General features: G+C 42.2%; 1 non-coding gene across 1 annotated transcript; it reads right to left on the reverse strand.

Moving 5' to 3' along the window:
• Window positions 1-3,999: 3,999 nt before the first annotated feature.
• On the reverse strand, window positions 4,000-4,103 carry LOC112424427 (small nucleolar RNA U13). The gene has a single exon (XR_003015171.2). It is a non-coding gene; the product is annotated as a small nucleolar RNA U13 (small nucleolar RNA).
• Window positions 4,104-14,463: the final 10,360 nt, after the last annotated feature.

Genomic DNA, 14,463 nt, shown 5'->3' on the forward strand with positions numbered 1-14,463 from the left:
ATGGTGGTGGTGGCATTTGGCAGGTGTCTTAGCCATGGCTTTTTGATTGAAAGTTACAAACACCCATCTCCAACTAGCTTAAGCAACAAGGAGAATTTATGGGTTTATGCAGGCAAACAAAGACATTTAGGACTTGTAGCAGATACCACCAGTTACTTACGCAATGTGCATTTCCTCTGTTGTCTCAATGTGCCCAGTTAAAAATACTCAGTTCTTCGGACTTCCTTGCAGTGAAGGGTGGTCGTGTGATACTTTTCTGAACATTGAGATGTAAGCAGAAGGGTACAGGTTGGGTTTTCTGGGAATATATTATTTTTCTGATGAAAAGGGCTACACTCAATGGGCACATGCTTTCTGCCCTTCCAGTGTGGAATGTGGGTATAACTCCAGAGATGTAGCAGTCATCTTGGAGCACGAGGAGAGTCATGTGATGGGGATGGCGGAGCAAAACGGTCTTTGACGTCATCATGGAGCCAGAACAGCAGAGCTTGTCCACTGGCCTTTTAAACACCTGCTACCCCGCTAAAACACAAACTCCTTTGGCTCAGCTCTGGAATTGGGCTTTTGCTGCTCAGTGGAGCGGAGGCCTTGTCCTAATTCAGGGCAACTAGATTCTGGGATTTGTATAGTATCAGTTCGCTCTGTCTTTTTCCAGTTTATTCTCTCAGAATCCTCCATGAGGTAAGGGACATGGCACCAGCAGCTCTGGAATCTACCCTGTCAGCTTCCAATCCAGGGGGAAGAGAAAGCTAGCTATTCCTTCGGTTCCAAAATGCAGAGGAAAACTCCAGGGAAGACATCTGTGTAGTCTGTCTTGAAGGGTCTTCCTTGAGCCAACTGCTGTGGATCACAGGAGGGGGTAATATGATCAACCACATTACCAGATCAGCCTACCTGGCGGATGGAGGAGGGAGCCGTTTCCTAAAGGAGGAGATGGAGTATTTTACCAGGAGTGGGAAAAGGCAGGCAGGCAGATGAAAACAACAGATGGTCCTTCAGCAGGCGCCGAAGGTTTAGATGAGTGGAGAGGAAAGGCAAGGTGATTTCAGGGGGATGGTCACCTCCTCCAAGAAGCCTTTTCAGACAGCCTGACTTAGCCACTTCTCTCTCCACACCATCCACTCTTGCTTCCCTCATGGTAGTACATGGCACTGTGTCTTCCTGGCAGCTTTGAAGGCGGCCACTTCTTCTGGTTGATCCTGTATCCCTTCCTCCCATTACTAGCATGTGGTGGCCACTCATTGTTTAGAGCAGTGAGTGAAGGGACAGGGGGAACAAAGACACAGAGGAAGAAAGTCACAAGAAAACTTCGGTGTGCTTGGAATCTTGAGTGTATGATTAAAAACCTGGCAAATCCCAAGATTCTTAAGGTGGGTTAGGGTTATAGTATGGCCCTGAATGTCAGGCTAAGAAGTTTGTGCCATGGACAGTAGGGAGCCGTTGAAATCTTTTGAGCAGGGGAGTGGCAAGGTCAGGGCTGCTCCACTCCTGTGCCTTGTTCCTTTGACCCCTGGCTGCTGTCTTTCTTTTCCATTCTCTGGATTCTCCATGATTCTTCTTGGTCTGGTTCTTCACCTGTCTTGAACACCTTTAGTCTATGTTTCGCACCCCTGCTTTTTTTCTCCTCAAACTTCTTCACCAATCAGTTCTGGGCTGATTCTGCTCTCTGTGCAGGGAAAGGACAGTTTACCCTGGTGCCAAGTGAGTGTCCTTCCCAGGAAGGTTCCATCTGAGCAGCTCTTGGCTGCCCTCTTCTGGGCACTGGTGGATATAACCACCTGCTCTTCTGGAACTGGCTAGAAAGACTCTGGTAGCAGCCTTGCCTCACGATGAGACTTCTGTCTTTTTGTATCTGCCCACCAGATCCCCTTTAATTTCTTAAAATCAGTAAGTTTTTTTTTGAGCGCCTACCAAGTGTTTAGATTTGCCTGGCGATAGCTACGTATAGAATAGAATGCTTCTGACTTCCCACTGATCTAGATATTGTTTCATCGTGGGATCTAAGCCTTGCATAAATGTCTGAGCACTTCTTTTGCTAATTTACATGTCTGTCCTATTTATTTGACTGAACTGAGGTCACTTTAGTTTTGAAAGCCATTGAAGAGGTAATGTATTTGAACTTTATAAGTATGTAAGGCTTACATATTTGTGTTCCCCGGAGAGCATCTTCCCCCATAAATCACACCCTGATGCTTTCATCAAAGTACAAAGTCTGTGTGCATATTTTTATTATTCACAATGGAATCAAGGCAATGCCCTAATTAATGATTTTGCTAAGAGGCAATTGCTGTTTCCAGGGAACTCGGACTTGTAACATGGATTCGAAGCCATTCCTGGGGTTTTTTGAGCTCAGAAAATGACAGATACACATCCCAACAGGACATCTGACTGGATTCTTGGCCTCACGGTGGGTGATAGACATACTTTATTCTGAACCAGTTGCTTTCCTCAGGCCAAAGGCTAATTGCCATCCCATTCTGGTGAGCAGGCTCTCACTCAAACGCCTAGACTCTGAAACCTGTAATCGCTTCACAGTACTAAGACAACATCTTCCTTTCCTGGATCTGCATTTGGAATTCCCCCATTCCTCCATTCATTCAAACCCAGCCCATTTTTTCAAGACCTATTTCTAATCTCTTTTCTCTGAGATCCATTTCCTGCATCCTGACTTTTCTTTGTTCTAAACGGTAACACTTCTGTAGTTTGTGGCATTGACTTAGCAAAAGTCATGTATTATCTTGCAACATCTTTTAATTTTTAAATAAACCTTATTTATACATTTTGTACTGTCATTTAACTTTACACAAGTTTATGTTTCATGTCTTTAATTGAATCATAAAATCCATAATGCTAGAAACCATATCTTACACTTGGTTGTTTACCCCACAGAATGTTGAATATTTATTGCTATATATTCAATAGATGAGCAGCAAATGCTCTTGACTGGTGGCTTGTTGTATCATTTGCCTATCTTAGCTCTAATTAGTATACTTGCCTGAGAAATTATTTACAAAAGACAGATTGGCCCAGGCCATCATTAACACTTCTCTGGAATATTTTCATGCATTTAGATGCTTTGCAAAATGTATTGCCCAAATGGCACTGTGTGTCTATGTGTGCACATAAAAAAGAGAAGCCAAATTAAAATCATCCTTTTAATTTACTGTTGATGCATGATTATTTTAAAATTTAGTTTTAATTTTGATTATACACATACATAATTTTCAGGGTCAAATAATTTTAGAAGACATAATGAAAAACAATAGACTCTTCTCTTGATCCATCATTTCCTGCTTCCTAGAATCAACACATCCACCTCTTGCTTTTGGTTTTGCCTCCATGTCACTGGTATATGCTTATAGTGCTCCTTCTTTTTTGCCTAATGCCTTAAGCATTAACTGCTAGCCTCCCACTATTTTAGCCCTCTTTTACCACTTCTACCACGCCCCGTCATGTACAGTTCCTGAACCCCTGGACCCCCATGCTCCCATTATCCCACTACTGTTATTTCATAATTTTGCTTAGGTTAATATTCAGTGTGTATACTTTCCTGTCCCTATAAATACTCTTCACAGCTGAAATGTGCTTACTTTTATTTTCTTGCACAATCTTTAGGTTTTCCTAGAGTTAATAGCTCTATTGTTTTTTCTTCCTTTGTTTTGTTTTCTATCACTAATTCACTCCAAACTTTCTCCTCGGTTGTTTACATTTCCTCTCAATACACTCACTCACATCAGGTATTCTAACAAAGCCATCTTTTGACCATCTTTCCTGCGCCCTGCTGAGCTGCTCCAACCGGGACTAGTTTATTTCTAGGCTGAGTACATGGCTGTATTTGGATCTCCCTTCGCCTTTATCTCTGAGATTTCCTTTGCTCTTTCTTGGATTGATGTTCTTACTTTCCAGACTCCATGTCTTTCTCTTTCTTGCTTCGCCTCCTAATTTTGGACTTATCTAGTAGCTGCTGCTTCTTCTCTTTTTTCTTTTTTTCCTTTTTCACATCAGATGGGAAGTGTGCCAACATCACAACAAGGTTTGAGGTAGGCACATCTCATGCATAGACATGAACACCCAATCATCATGCTTATAAACTACAAAAGGATCTCCAGTAGCTTCCTGAGAATGGGCTCATGGCAGGTAATTGTTTTGAGACTTACGTCTGAAATGTTTGTATCCCACCCAAATATTTAATTGTTAATTTTGATAGGTATAGAATTCTAGGCTAGAAATAATTTTTTTCTACAGAATTCTAAAGTCATTGTTACATTATCTTTTTGCTTCTACTGGGGCTGTTGAGAAAGCCACAGTCATTTTGGTATTTTGAGCAATCATTTTTACCTTTTTCTGAAAAGTTTTAAAACTCCCTCTTTTATGTCTATTGTTCTGAAAGTTTAAGATGATGGAACTTAGTGTGAATTTATTTTTATCTATTGTACTGAATATTTACTGTAACTTTTAAGTCTGGAAACTCATGCCCTTCAGTACTAAGAAATTTCTTGGATTATTTCTTTTCTCTTTTTTCTTCTATTTTTCAAGTTCTTTTTCTGAAATTTTAGTTACTCAGTTGATGAACTCCTATAATGATTTTCTATATTTCTTATTTTTTGTATCATATCTTCTATCTCTTTGATTTTTCATTCAACTTTCTAAGAGATTTCCCTAAATTTATCTTCTAACTCTTTGACTGAAATTTTCATTCTGGCTGTCAAATTTGAATTTATAATTCCTCTCTTGTTTTAAAATTGTTTTCCTTTTGCTAGAGCATTGTTTTTATTTAATAAATTACAATAACTTCTCCTATTTGTCTGGGGATGCTGATGATAGTTTCCTTTTGAAGTTTTTATTTTCCTGCAGAGTTTTCTATAAGTTGCTTTTTTCCCCCTCCTAATATTTTGACCCTTGAAAAACATGAGCTTGAACTGCTTGAGTCTGCTAATATGTGGATTATCTTCTGCTTCTGCCACCCCTGAGACAGCAAGATCAGCCCTGTCTCTTGCTTCTTTTCCTTAGCCTATTCAATGTGAAGATGACTAAGGTAAGGACCTTTGTGATGATCCACTTCCACTCAATAAATAATATATATAGTTTTTCTTCCTTATGATTTTCTTCATAACATTTTCTTTTCTCTAGCTTACTTTATTGTAACAATACAACATATAATACATATATCATAAAAAGTGTTTAGTGATTGTTTTATGTTATTGGTAAGTCTTCCAGTCAAGAGTAAGCTATTGGCAGTTAAGTTTTTGGAGAGTCAAAAGTTATATGTAGATTTTCAGCTGCTTGGGGGTTGGTACCCTTAACCCCATGTTGTTAAAGGGCCACCTGTATTTTTCAAGTTAGGGAATTTCCTTAGAGTTTTGGTGATCATTGACTAAGGCTCACATTTTGAAATGAGACACTTAAAAGCAAATTAGAAACTCAGTGTGTGGGGGTGGAACTTGTTAACTCTGAACTCACTACTTGCAAGGTAATTTGGCCAATCTGCTTCTCTGTGGGAATTCTGTTGTTGGCACTGCTATATCTTTTCTTGGAGTATATAGACTTCCTAGAGAGGTGTGCTTCAGTCTCCGACAAGCAGTGTTAAGTCTGGCTTCTCATGCTCTGAGAACTAAGGTCCTCATATTCAGTGTGTTACCTCTCACTTAATCTTCCTGTGTTCAGTGCACTGTCCCTGCCCTCAACAATGACATATATGCCCCACTATGCTTTATTGTTTCCAAGAATTACGCCTTCAGTTGTCTGGGTTGGGGAAGGGGCAGGATGAGGGGCCTGGGGAGGGTCTATCCCCTTCTTAAACATGCTTCCCGCCAGTCATCTTGTCAACAGACTCAACTTCCCACCCATGTCCAGTGGTACCCTGGGATTCTGCAGTGAAAATCGGGCTTATTCTCATTGTCAGCTTGGGGTTCAGCTTTCTCACGTCTGCTAAGTGAGTTATCACTGGTTCATCTGCTTCCTAGAGCCCCAGATTTTACTCTTTTATGTTCTTTCTGGTTATCTTTTTCACTGAGGTTTAATGCTGTAAAAAAATTTTCCAGCCAGGCGCAGTAGCTCATGCCTGTAATCCCAGCACTTTGGGAGGCCAAGGCGGGTACATCACCTGAGGTCAGGAGTTTGAGAACAGCCTGGTCAACATAGTGAAACCCCGTCTCTACTAAAAATACAAAAATTAGCTGGGCATGATGGCGGGTGCCTGTAATCTCAGCTACTTGGGAAGCTGAGGTGGGAGAATCGCTTGAACCCAAGAGGTGGAGCTTGCAGTGAGCCGAGATCAGGCCATTGCCCTCCAGCCTGGGTGACAGAGTGAGACTCCATCTCAAAAAAAAATTTTTTTTTCTTTGCTGTAATATTTATTGGAATTTCTGGGACAGAGCAGAAGTAATGTTTATGTTCCATCTACCACTTTTAAGTGGAAGTCTATAATATCTTCTTATAGCATTGAACGATTTTATGGTGAGGGTGAGAAGATGTTTTAGCATGTGGCTGAAAGGAAATTGGAACAGCATTTTCAGAATTGATAATAGATGTAGGAAGTTGGCATGGCTGCCTATCGTTCTCTTAGATTAAAGCAGAGATCCTTGGAAAGAATTAGTGAGAAGGATGTCTTTTGAAAGCTTGACCAAAGTTTGGATTCCATTTCATACTTAGAGAAAGAGAATGAGGGATATCTGTATTTAGGAAGTAGTGCACTGGTGAGTTTGTGGAAACTCTATGCCAAGAACCCAGTTCATATTTATAGGAGAGCTTGAAAATGGTAGGTCATCAATTCCTAGGCAGGTAACAATGCCAGGGCCCCTACAAACTTAACTGCAGTCAGGTTTTGACTTTTACATTGCAGCCAACACCCATGGATCATTGATCTCTTTTTCAGGAGTGGGGTGGGGTAGGGCCTGTAGCCATGGTATTTACTATGTTAGCATTTGGACTGATGCTTTTGGGTGTAATGAACTGTGACTTGCTGAAATGGTTAGGGAAGAGGTTTATATAAAAGTCTCCTAATTAGCACCACAATGCTGGAAAAGGAGAAGAACAAAATTATATCAAGAGACCATGGACCATTAAAAAAATTTTTTGTTGAAATTCATAACTGCTCTGAACTACTGCTACCACCACCACCACTACTACTTATAATGGCTACTATTTATTAAGCACCTATGAGGCTTCGGGCACCATTCTAAGTAATGGGCATATCTTCCCTCATCTGATTCACATACAAAAATGTATGAAGTAACATTTGTACAGGCAGTCAATAGTTAAGTGAATAACAATAACTAACACTTATTAAAATATTACTATGTCCCACTCAATCTTCAAAGTTCTTCATATGCATAACTCATTACAGACTCATAATAGCTTTATGAAATCAGTTCTTCATAATCACTATTTAATGGACAAAGAATCTGAGCCTCAGAAGGTTAAGGAACTTCTCCAAGGTCAGCTCTGGCAGATTTGGAGATGACCCAGGTTTGTATTACTTTTCCTGTTCTACAAATAAAAGGAAGTGCCTGGATTCAAGAGGAGAAAAGCGTATACCACATTTTGGGGAAATGGTAATAGAAAAAAGAGGTAAAAGCCACCAGAGACACAGTCTTCTCTCTCAGAGTTTGGCCAAAAATTTGCCTGGTATCTGAAATAAGATAATGTATTAATAATCCTATGTAATATTTCCACACTTCTTTGTTGTTTGGAAGGCATACGTACAGTCACAATCTGATTTGGTCCTCACAATAACCCTATAAAGTAGAAAATTCAGGGACTGCTGTCTCCATTTTATAGATGAGGAAACTGAACTCAAAAATTGAAATAATTTGCCCACATTCATGCTTACAGTAAGTGCTAAAATCTCAGGCTTCATTTATTTATTCATTCATTCAAAACAAATACACGTTTTTGAAGTTTACCATGTACCTGGCAGTGTCGTAAGTTCTGTGAATTTTAATAGGGAGTAAGAAAAAGTTCCCGTCCTTGTGAAATTTACATTCTAGAAGGAAAGACAGACAACAAATCAAAAAATAATTGTAAAATATATTAATTGGTAGTGATAGGTGCTATGAAGTAAAAATAAAGCAGAGGAAGGAGATAGCAGGTAGCCAGATGGGAAGAGGGAATGGACTATTTTAAACCAGGTATGCAGGGAATCTTCTCAGATGGGCAATATTTGAGCAGCGGTCTGTTGGAAGTGAGGGAGTCAGCCATACAAGTATCTGGAGGACAAACATCCCAGTCAGAGGGTTCAGGAAATTCAAGATCCCTGATGTTGGAATGAGGTTGGCGCATTCAAGAAACAGAGAGAAAGCCAGTGTGGACTTCTCAGTGTCAGAAAAGAGTGAGAGGAAGGGAACAAGAGATGTGGTCAATGTGGTGAGCTAGAACTCAGTCATAAAGGGGTTTATAGACAAGATGAGAAAACTGGATCTTATTCTAAGTTAAGTGGAAGTCTTTGGAGGACTTGGAATGGGGAAATGACATGATCTAATTTACCCTTGCAAAATATCCCTCTGACTACCATGTGGAGAATTTACTGGGTGGATGTTGGGGAGGGCGGTGACGTGGAAGTAGACAGTCAAGTGGGTAGGTGTGTTCATCGGGACGGGCTGAGTAATGTCACAGGAACAATGCTCCAGGTTTTTCAGGTCTGTTGCACATTATCTTCACTCTAGGACCCAGGTTGATGAAGCAGCACCATCTGGAGCCATTGAGGGTCTCATGGAAGAGACAAAAGAGATCACAGTGAATCACATGCTGCTTCTGAACTTCTTCTGCCTGGAAGTGACAAACATCGTTTCCATCACATTTCACTGACCAAAGCAAGACATGTGGGGAAGCCTAGTATCAGTGGGGTGGGGAAGGAGAAGAAAATTCTTGGAAACCACAGGAGGTTATTGCAATAATCAAAGTAAAAATGAAGCCTGTGGCTGGGTGCAGTGGCTCATGCCTGTAATCCTAGCACTTTGGGAGGCCAAGGCAGGTGGATCACTTGAGCTTAGGAGTTCAAGACCAGCCTAGGCAACATGGTGAAACCCTGTCTCTATGAAAAATACACACACACACACACACACACACACACACACACACACACTAGCCAGGCATGGTGGCACACACCTGTAGTTCCAGCTACTTGGGGCCTGAGGCAGGAGGATTGCTTGAACCCAGGAACTCAAAGCTGCAGTGAGCTGTGCTCTTACCACTGTACTCCAGCCTGGGTGACAGAGTGAGAACTTGTCTCAATAAAAAATAATGAAGCTGGCTTGGTCTAGAGTGGAAGCAGTAGAGGTGGTAAAAGGACTTGCTGGTTGAATAAATGTGGGGAGTGAAAGAGTTTTAAGATGGACTCCAGGGTTTTGGTTTGAACACCTTGGTGAAGGATTTGTACCATTTGCTGAGTTGTAGAAATCTGAGGGAGGAGCAGGGTTAAGGGGGAAAATTAGGAATTCCATTTTGGACATTTCTAATAAGGGAAACAATGGATTGGAAGATAAAATGTGGGAGTCCTCAGCATGTACACTGACTTTGAAGCCACGGACTGGATGAGATCACATAGAGAATGAGAACAGAGAGAGGACACAAGAAGGCTGAAAGTGAGCCTGGGGCCTGTCAGTCTATATAGGTCAGGAGGAAGAGGCAAATCCAGTGAGGGAGAGACAGAAGAGACAGATTGGGAAGAGAAGAAACAAAGAGTGTGGGGCTGCCTAAAAGCCCAGTGAAAAAAGTGTTTCATGAAAAGAAGGATCAACAGTGTCAGTTGCTGCTATTGAGTAAGATGAGGATTAAAATTCATTGTTGGACTTGGTCAGATGCAGGCACTAGTGACTTTGACAAGGCATTGATGACTTTGTTACATGGTGGGGGTAAAAGTCTGATTGAAAGGGGTTGAGAAGAGCCTGAATGTTCTTCTGATTCCAAAGTCAACGCCTACCTTGTTTTGCTAAACTGCAAAGAACGTTCTCGTGTGCAGGATGCAGGCACTGAAAATGTTGTAGAACTAAGTAATTTGTATCTCATTCTTGGAACCACTCAACCTGGGAGAACAACTCCCTAAATACGTGAAGGCAACTACCTGAGCATAACTGGTTCACTACCTTTTCTTCTGGGAGTGTGTTGAGTAAAATTTGAACAGAAATTATCTGTTTTTCCTTCTAGGCTCTAGGCAAAGTCTCTGTAAATGATGGGGCATGGTACAAATTTGTTAGCTCCCTTAACTATGAAGACACAAGAAAAGGTTGGAAATTAGGATTAGGAAAAGAGGAAGCATATTGTTTACTGTTCAGCTTCAAGTACAGGAAATAAAACCTTTTTCCGAGAGCAATACATTGGATTTAATGAAGTAATTTTACTTCAGAATGATACTCCAAGGGGCTTTCCCAAGTAATAAAACAGACAGCAAAAACTCTGAAATAAAGTGAGAGAAAGGTGGGAAATGGAAAAGAAAAGGAAATATGCATCTATTACTGGGTGCATTTTTGTTTGGCCTGTAGGACATTCCTGCTGACAGCCATTTCTGGCTGTGTATGCGATATGCCATGGAGACATGGGAGGACCAGATGACACTTCTGAGCTTCACCCTCAGGTACTGATTGTATCCAAAATACACCAGGTTGGTAAGGCCAGGAAAACAAGACTTGAGGGATATTTTCTATAAACTGGAAAGACTTCTGACATCTTCCAAAGATTATTATGGTTCTTGACTCGTAATCCTGTGCTCCCAGGCAAGGGCAGTATTCCAGATATTTAATAACCAGTAAAGAAAAGGGCCTGAGTGATTGGAAGGAACTCCACATCAATCAGAATAGAGGCTGACTGTATCCAAAATTTTAGCTAAATACTAGGCTTATTCCCTATGTCTAGTGAAAAGAGCATGGGTTCTACAGTTGGTAAAGGTTGTGTTCAATCTTGGATGCCTCTTAGAATCCTTTGTTGCTCTGTGATTTGCTGAGCCTCATTTTCATCCTATCTAAATGGAGGGAATACTATATCCTTGTACTATTTTGAAGATAAAATGAAATGTGTTTCAGTTGTGTGTTGCTACTATATAACAAATCATCCAGAAAGCAACAATGATTCACTATTGCTCATGATTCAGTGGGTCAAGAATGCAGGCAGGGCTCAGCTGGGCAGTTCTTCTGTTCTGCTTGGTATATGCTGGGAGTCACTCATCCAGTTGTGTCCATCTGGCAGCTTGGCTGGGCTGAGAGGTTCAGGAAGACCTCACACACATGTCTGGTACCTCCCTACTCTTTTATATGGCCTTTCTCCCAACATGGTGTCACGTCATTCAGGAATCTGAGCTGCTTTATAGCAAGCTGCCTGATTCTTCAAGTTTCACTCCAGAAATGACACTGTGTCATTTCTGCCATACTGTACAGGACAAGGCAAGTCATGAGGCCAGGCAAGGTCCAAGGGGAATGGAAAGGGATCCTACCTCTTGATAGGTAGAGCATCATATGTGTACAGGGAGGGAAGGAATCACTGGTGACCATTGTTGGAAGCTATCTACCCAAAATAAACCTTTGTGGCTCCAAACATTCTCAGACTAGTGTCCAAATTATTTGGCTTGGCATTCAATGCCTATGATTATCTAGTCCCTGCCTGTTTCTCCAAGCCTCTTTTTTCAGTGCTCCCTTCCTTGAAGTTTCCACTGTAATCAAATAAACCTCTTGCCATAATTCATTCCAGCTTTGTGTCTTTGCATATCTACTATCTCCAAATAAAATCCCCTTCCTTCATACACCTCTTTCTAACTCTGGCTTATACATAAAAATTCTCCTCAGTGGTGCCTCCTCTGAGAGGTCTTCCTGACTCTGCTTCCACCTCACTTCTGTGCACTAACTTCACTTAAGCAAAGGTTTCATCTCTCCATATTCTTTCCTTCTTTCTTTCTTTCTTTCTGTCTTTCTTTCTTTCTTTCTTTCTTTCTTTCTTTCTTTCTTTCTTTCTTTCTTTCTTTCTTTCTTTCTTTCTTTCTTTCTCTTTCTTTCTTTCTTCCCTCCCTCCCTCCCTCCCTCCCTCCCTCCCTCCCTCCCTCCCTCCCTCCCTCCCTTCCTTCCTTCCTTCCTTCCTTCCTTCCTTCCTTCCTTCCTTCCTTCCTTCCTTCCTTCCTTCCTTCCTTTTCTTTCTTCTTTTTTTGTTTTGACAGGGTCTCTCTCTGTTGCCCAGGCTGGAGTGCAGTGGCGTGATCTTGGCTCACTGCAACCTCTGCCTCCTGGGTTCAAGCCATTCTTGTGCCTCAGCCTCCTGAGTAGCTGGGATTACAGGTATGTGCCACCACACCTAGCTAATTTTTGTATTTTTAGTAGAGATGAGGTTTCGCCATGTTGGCCAGGGTGGTCTCAAACTTCCGGCTTCGGGTGATCTGCCTGCCTCAGCCTCCCAAAGTGCTGAGATTATGGGTGTGAGCCACTATGCTTGGCTGTTTAATTCATTTTTAAATGAGCTTCTCCCACCATTTATTTATTGCACATGAATGGTTGGCTGGGACGGGGTGGAAAAGAAAAATGGCTGGCATTAAGGAGCTAAGGAATTGAAAGACAGGTGTGTTGGCTGTGTCATTTATGTGATTTTAAACTCACTGCGAATGATAAGGTGGGTTGTGAAGTGGCGGACCAGCAGCCAGGCACTGAAGTCATCAGTGAATTATGAAGAGGGGCTTGAGATTATGAGAAGATGAGAGGAAGTGATGATGAAACTGGGTAAAGTAAACTTCAAAAGAGGTGAGGGTTTTGTTTGTTTTTGTTTTTAATGGAGCAAGGGGGAAAAATAGGTTGGAAGAAACAATGGGGAACACAAGAGGACACCTGCCTGTGTTAGTTTGTTCTCTCATTGCTCTAAAGAAATATATGAGACTGTGTAATTTATAAATAAAAGAGGTTTAAGTGGTTCACAGTTCTGCAGGCTGTATGGGAAGCATGATGCTGACATCTGCTCAGCTTCTGGGGAGGCCTCAGGGAGCTTTCACTCATGGTGGAAGGTGAAGCAGGAGCAGGCACATGAGATGGCCAGAACAGGAGCGTAAGAGTGAGGGAGGAGGTGCCACACACTTTTAAATGATCAGATCTCCTGAGAATTCACCCACTATCACAAGGGCAGTGTCAAAGGGAGGGTGCTAACCCGTTCATGAGAAACCCACCTCCATGATCCAATCACCTCCCACCAGGTCCCATCTCCAACATTGGGGATAGCATTTCGATATGGGATTTGGGTGGGAACAACACCCAAAGTGTATTACTGCCCCACCTCCACCCTGAGAAAATAATAATTTCTGCTTGAGAAGACTGTGGGACCATCAGGAACTGGCTCGATTTTAGTTAGTGGAGGAAGGTGACTGGAATGTTCAGAGAAGAGGTTGAGGAGGAAGGGGAGTTTGCTGGTGAAAGCATGAGTTCCAGAGGGCTCTGTGGAAAGGTTCTGACGGGAGATGAGGGATGGGAGATGGTTTTAATTAGCAGATGCATCAGCAGTATGAAAATAAGTGTCCGTATGATGATGGAGGCATGGTGGGTCACATCTGCAGTCCCAGCACCTTGGGAGGCTGAGGTGGATGGACCATTTGAGTCCAAGAGTTTGAGACAAGCCCGGGCCACATGACAAAACCCCAACTCTACAAAACAGAAGCAAAAAACATATAATGATGGGACTTCCTATGGTTCCTGAGATAATTGAGGATGACAAGTGTGATGAAAAAGGCCTTGGATGTCTCTTAGTAGAGAATGGATTATCGGCTAAGCTTATGGTCCAGTGTTGAGCTGGGGCCACTGGGAAGCTGCTTAGTCATGTGGTGAGAATTGGGCAGGGGGCCCCTTTAGGCAGCTCACAAGCTGCAGTCCTTGCAGGCAGGGTTGGAGGATGGCCTGTCTCCCCTTAGGTAGAGTCATCAGGGCAGCTGGAGCCGTGGCTCGGTGGACATTATGTGGCAGCTGACTTCTTCTTGGTGGAAAGGAGCTTATTGACTTGAACGAAGGGATTGAAGGTCTGGGTGTCTCTGTCATGGTCGGAGCCTGGCATTGAATAATTCAGAATAGGGGCAATGATTTGCCTAAGGATAGATAGTTAATAAATGTCTGACCTGGAGTTCTAACTCAGGCTTTCTGAATTTGAGTTCATTTTACTTTTAGGACATTCCTCCAAGGGAGGGGGAAGATGAGGCTGAATGTAGGGGAGAAAGGTGGATGAGGCAGGATAGAGAAGCAGGGAGTTGGAAGGTTTGCTTGAAACTCCAGATAAATTTTAACGCATCTTAGAGCAGAAACAACTCTTGTCTAGGTTTCTTGGGTTGTACAGAGAAGTCTAACCTCACCATGGCACCTGAGCAGTGGGTGAGAAGTAGCTGAGGGACACATCTCAATGGATGAACCAGCATTCCTGATTCTCTGCAGCCTGCAAACGGGGATAAGAGGGGTAATGGAATTAGTAGTTCCTAGATGGTCCTTGGAGGGTGTACTGGGTTGACTCATGGCTCCCCACAAG

The sequence above is a fragment of the Macaca nemestrina genome, chromosome 8 (assembly GCF_043159975.1).
Source record: "Macaca nemestrina isolate mMacNem1 chromosome 8, mMacNem.hap1, whole genome shotgun sequence".
NCBI classification, from domain to species: domain Eukaryota; kingdom Metazoa; phylum Chordata; class Mammalia; order Primates; family Cercopithecidae; genus Macaca; species Macaca nemestrina.